Below are 5,999 nucleotides of genomic sequence, written 5' to 3'. Positions count from 1 at the left end.
TCCCTGATGGAAACAGGTTACTGGGCATATCAGATCTGAAGATCATCTAGCCCATTTTTATGTCATTTTGCTTTTTATATTTCTTTGGTTTTTAACTCTCTAAGCGGCCCTAACCTGTGAGCTGTATGCTCCGGAACACAATTCCTTTTTTTTTTTCCCAGGCTTTAAAAGTGAGAGGGAAGAAAGGTGGTTTAGGTAAGAAAAAGAAAAGCAGCACTGAAATTAATTTTTAGTGTTATTGAAACACCCGTTGACAAGAAAATACAGTCTAAAACCTGACAGTCCCAAAAGCTGAAGAGGACAGATAACCTTCTGCAGAAATAGCTGAGGAGGAGTTCTCTGGTGGTGATATAAGGCCCTTCCAACAAGACATCCAGATTTAACTCCCTCATCAAACAGGCTGGAGACTAGCGTTGGCATTACCACCTTTGGCTGACAAAAAAGGACCTCCCAAAAGCTGACGCACTTTTTGGTCTCCTACTTGCCTCATTTCAGAAAAGAGCAATAGATCAACAAAGAAAGAAAACGAACGAGCAATGTCTGACAAAGAATGAAAGCTGATGATTCTGGCTTTTGAAGGGAAGAGAAGCTATTTACTCCTGCTGACCCAAAAGAAGCAGTAAGAGTCAGACAGTAACAGGTACTAGAGGAATACTGAACCACTCTTCAGTTGTCTTGATTTTGACAGAGTATCTGGAGGTGAGGGCAGAAAGGTACAGCTATAACCTGAAATACATGTAAATAATTGTGGAAGATGCAATGGAAGTATTTCAATGCGGGGAGTTATAGAAATGTGTATTATACAATGGCAACTTCTGAATCTTGGCAGCTATTTAGAATCATCCCTCTTCCTATACGTTTTCTATAGCAGAAGTCTTTTGTATATTTACCTAACAAGAAAAGCCACCTAAGATTTAAGGAGCCATTACAGCAGGTAACAGAAGTAAAGTACATGTCTTTTGTTCAGAGCTACAGGAACAGCCCACTGCACTGATAAACTTGATGGTAAGAGCTCTTCAAAGTGGCTTCTGCTTAAGCAAGGGTAACCATTGCAGAGGTTCCCCTTTCTCTTTTACATTTTGCCTTCTAAAATTGTGTCATGAAGAGATTGACTTGTTGGGAACAAGAGAAATAAATACACATAGCTTGGCTAACACAGCACATGGTATACTCACTCGGAAAACACAGTCAAAAAACAAATAACCAGGCTAATAAACTTGACATACAATTGCTACTTGTCCTATGAGGTGTGGATAAGGGCTTTAGGTTTATCTAGTTTGGAGAAAAAGAGGCTGAGGGGTAACCTCATTGCTTGCTACAGCTTCCTGAGGAGGGTAAGTGGAGTGGTGGGTGCTGATCTCTTCTTCCTGACTCAAGTGATAGCATGCATGGGAATGGTTCAAAGCTGTGCCAGGGGAGGTTTAGACTGTACTTTAGGAAGTATTTCTTTACCAAGAGGTGGTCCAATACTAGAACAGGCTTCTTAGAGAGGTGGTCAGTGCCCCAAGCCTCTCAGTGTTTAAAAGCCATTTGGACTATGCTCCCAACAACATGCTTTAACTTTTGGTTAGCCCTGAATTGGACAGGCAGATAGATTAGATGATCACTGTAGGTCCCTTCCAAATGAAATATTTGTCTAGTCCAGTCTATTTCCCAAAAATGCAGAATGAGCATTTCTATTCTCAAACTTCAGAGGAATTCAGAATTTTCCCCTTGCAATTCTCTCAAGTTTCTTTGGAATTATCTGCAGATTTTACTAAATACTTACCCCAAGTTCCTCCTCAAAATATCATATGAGTCCTTCTACTAATAACTCCCATGTAAGACACTTGATATTTCCTGTTAGTATCACACTCTCAAAATATATGTACACAGCTATCATCTTCTACTCCTACTTATGACTTAGCAAACGATATATACTTAGTTCTGTTCTTTTGGGCTTCTCATAAATCCAAAATCATTCAGCCTGTTAAGCATCCTGAGATTCTTCTTTGAATTCGATGCTACGTATCTATCTTTGTGAAGATGGAATATCAAATGTGGTACTTTGCATCTTACTACAAAAGAAAGGGGACAGTATTTTGATGGTACATTATGCACAGCTCAAAACTACACTGGTTACCTTACTACAATACTACATTCCACGTTTTAGACCAGAAGATAATCGACTATACTAAATGTAGTGTTTGGTTAACACTCCCCACGTTGCAGTAACAGCATCAGTGCTTTGACCACACTATTACTGAGTCATAATGTACATGGACTAGGAGAACTGCATGACACCTTAACATTAATGCCTGATTTTATAATGTTAACAATCATCCATTAGCATGGCTGGTGTTACTTACCACTCTTTTGTTCTCCCTTTCAAGGTTTCTTTTCATCGCTACATGAGGGAGACATTTGTATGCTCCATTTTATCAAATTCAGTCTTGTGTTGTTCTTCCCTGCACATTCTATTAATTTTTCCTCAATTCCCCATCGCTTCGCGTCTTATGTTTGAAAATCTAATTAAAGGGTTGTTTAACAACATTAATGATCTGTAACAAGGAAGTAAGTAATTCCAGAGCCAACAATGATCTCGGAACACCAATTTAGATACCCTTCTACTCTGTATACTGTCAATATTGGTCTGTCATTTACAGTCCAGGCTTGTCATAACATTGCTCAAAACCAAACCAATAATGTGTTATGCTTCAGCAGCTCAGAAAGAGAGAAGTTACCTCTGCCTTTCTCCTTCATGGTTTTTCCTAATCTACCCAAACGCTCTCAACCCCACCCCCATTTTGGTAGGATCTTTTTTTTTTTTTTTAATAATGGACATGTGAAATTCTTTCCCTTTCTAAAAACCAAGAATAAACTGAGCCATGGATAGGCAGTAGCTGACTCAAAATACAAGCATACCTGTCCCAAAGAAAAGAAGTGAACTTGCTTAACCCATTTTCAGCCCTGTGTTACAGCGTGTTTTCCCTTTATTAAAAGAAAAACCCTTCTGAAAGTAGTTTTGCAATTAGTATTTAAATATGACATAAAATCAGGTGCATCTCTCACTAGTTGTTACTATGAACTTGAGGTCTCATTTTTCTGAATCTTTTTTATTTTCATATAGTTTTTAGTAAAGTAAGTTTTAGTAAGTTCCCATTACCAGTAGTTCCAAGGGTGACTGCATAAAACCAGTTACAGAACTATCACGACGGGATCACTATAGGCCATTCCCAGGCTCTGCAGCTGTACCTGCTCTTGTTTTGGGGGTTTCCACAATCCCTGCATTTCAGTAATACAGACAGATAAGGTAAATTTCTATCTGGGGTATTAAAAGGTCTTCTGTCCCTCATGACTGAATCAAGGTGGACAGTTACAGTGCCAACAGTATCTTGTGAGTATTGAGGGGGAAAAGAACGGTGTTGTACTCACTAAAATCAGTTTAAGGGACTGAAACAGTGACTTCACATAAAAAAATCAAACCAATACTAGCAATACATTGGTTTTGATTTGGACATTTGATTATTTTCCTTTGTAAATGAACAACTAGTTCTCCAGGTGGCTAAAAAATTCCCCGTACTATAACATTAACTAACTTATGCAAGGTAGTTTTTGTAGAACGAGGAGTCAAATGGCTCCTGGCTCTTTTTTATTACTCCTTTTTGTCTTTGTTGTATCCAAAATACACTCAGCAGCAGCATCTCGTCTGTAGATGTGGTAACAAGTGATTCTTCTCTTTACAAGAAAAGGGTGGGGGGAAAACAGTACGGTGATAGAGGTCACAAAACCAGATCATATGATTTCAGCATTGCATAAAATAGAGCATAGTAATTTCACATTGCGAAGACGTAGTTCCGAACTGAAAGCTGCCTTTGCTGAAATACACCCTCAGCAGAGGAAATTTCGGCCGTGCATCACATACAAGTCAAAACTGCTAACTGTATCCCCCACCATTTACTTACATAGATCCATAATATGGTTTCTGCAAATGGCACAGTTATCAACCACAATGTCCCAAGCCCACAGAGCTACTGCGTTCCACTAGAAAGAAAGGGGTAAAAGAAAAAGAGAAACATAATTTTGACTCAGTTTTCAGCAGACAGAAATCCTTGTTATTCCTCAAGATCACATGTATTTCTTTAAATGGAAAAGCAGGGATATTTTAAAAAAATCTTACAAGTCCAGAGTAATTCTTTATCGTGAGTTCAGGTTACTAGAAGGCAGTGGTACATTCCCCTCACATACCTCCCAGACTCAATGTCTCCTTCCAAATTCAGAAAGAAGATAACTCCCATAGTCCCCTTTTTTGAGAAACAAATGCAAACATCTGCATTTCTATTCAGGATCCAGAGGCAAGGATGCAGCTCACCCACATCCTCAATTCTGATGAAAAGGACAGTGCCTTGGAAAAAGGCCAACTCAGATGCCATTTGTTAAGCAGAATTTCCATTACTGGCAACAGTTCTTCTAGTAATCACTTCTAGTAATCACCCCAGAGCAGTTGGGGTCACGAACTAAAATCATCTGTAATGCTACCCTTCACTGACTCCTGAACTATCTCCTCTGCAAAAAGGTTACCAGGCAATGACCTACCAGCAAGGCTTAATATACCATATTAACCTTTCAAAGACTTTATTAGAAAAAAAAAAAGAAAGAAAAAAGAATATCTCTGTCCCATGCTACTTCAGGGGAAGGGTTGGCTACAAATTTCCATGACAATTTTAGAAAACTGATTCAGAATGAGGGCTTTAAGACAAGCTAGGCAGAAAAACATACTGCCTTTTTATTCCACCCCACAAAAAAACCCATAATCAGGTATTTTGTAAATTCATTAAATAGATGGGCTTGCTTTCAACATTCAAAGCAATTTAAAATCATATTGGTAGCCGGGACAATCTTAATTTACTACTTAAGCAGTCTAGTTATTTTGTTTCCTTCCATTTTTCCCAAATATGATGGTATTGCCTGTACTCCAGTAAATATTCTCTGCTGCGTTCCATTTACCTCTCAATGTTTTCATTGCTTCCCCTCGGTTCGGAATTCTGAAGGAGGAATGCAGACTGCCAAGTATTGATAAGCAGTATCGATTCTGATAAGCACTTCAAATTTTCATTAGAACCGATATAAAAAGTCATCACAATACTTCTAGATCTTTTAGGAAATGGGTCAGTAGTTATCTTATTTTTCCTCCCCGTCTTCCAACTTTGAGTCTAGCCAGCCTTCTGGCTGAGGGACTCATTTCTCAGGGACTTCATCCACAGTTCAAGGCAACTAGGATAAAAGTTACCAGCACCCTTATCTCTCCCACACTCGCGGGTACTTGATCACTTGTCCCAACATAAGCTACTCTTGTGACCCACAGACCTGTACGGAGCCACACTTGCAATAAATGTGCCCTAGTACCTTGTCAGGGAGGAGGAGTGCCACTGACACATAAAAGATGCCACTTCCTGCTCCTCTCATGCTATTATATCTGCCCCTGTTTCCAAAGGACAAGCGATCACGTCATCCAAACGCCTCCTTCTGTGTAGACCTGCAGCCCTGTGCAGAGCTAAGGGTTTCAACCATCAGTGATGGCAGCTGCATTTCAAACAAACTACACCTACACTCAGGAAGCACTGGGAATGTTTGCCGGTATCCAGTCCGGGGGTAATTTCTCCTAAAATTGTACCTTAACACAAGGCCACACATGCTCCCCACTTCCTCTACACCCTTCTGCAACAGGCTCAGATTATGATGACGGTTCAGCTGACAGACAAACTGGTGGCACTGGACAGAAGAGCATCATTATGGCTGTTTCGGGGAAGCAGACAAAGCCAGTGTGACAGGAGAGCATTTGCTAACTACGCACACGTTGCCGTGGCTTGATTTAAAAAAGAATAAGAAAAAAAATCAGTCACACAAATTCGTGCAAAGCGTCTTACGCGGCACATAGGGCAGCTCGGCCGGCTGGGCTTGAGCGGCCGGGGCTAAGGAAGCAGGACTCCACCCCTTCTCCCCGGCCCCAGCTGCCAGAG

General features: G+C 40.3%; 1 long non-coding RNA gene across 1 annotated transcript in view; it reads right to left on the bottom strand.

Moving 5' to 3' along the window:
- LOC104499074 overlaps nucleotides 1-4,023 on the bottom strand; it is an 8,981-nt gene extending 4,958 nt beyond the window's left edge. The window contains exon 1 of the long non-coding RNA XR_727834.1: nucleotides 3,945-4,023. This is a non-coding gene — a long non-coding RNA (uncharacterized LOC104499074). The remainder of the gene's footprint in view (nucleotides 1-3,944) is intronic.
- Between the last annotated feature and the right edge of the window lie 1,976 nt (nucleotides 4,024-5,999).

This window comes from Buceros rhinoceros, unplaced genomic scaffold (assembly GCF_000710305.1).
Source record: "Buceros rhinoceros silvestris isolate BGI_N320 unplaced genomic scaffold, ASM71030v1 scaffold31818, whole genome shotgun sequence".
In the NCBI taxonomy this organism is placed as follows: Eukaryota; Metazoa; Chordata; class Aves; order Bucerotiformes; family Bucerotidae; genus Buceros; species Buceros rhinoceros.
This window is presented reverse-complemented; position numbering and strand designations above follow the sequence as displayed.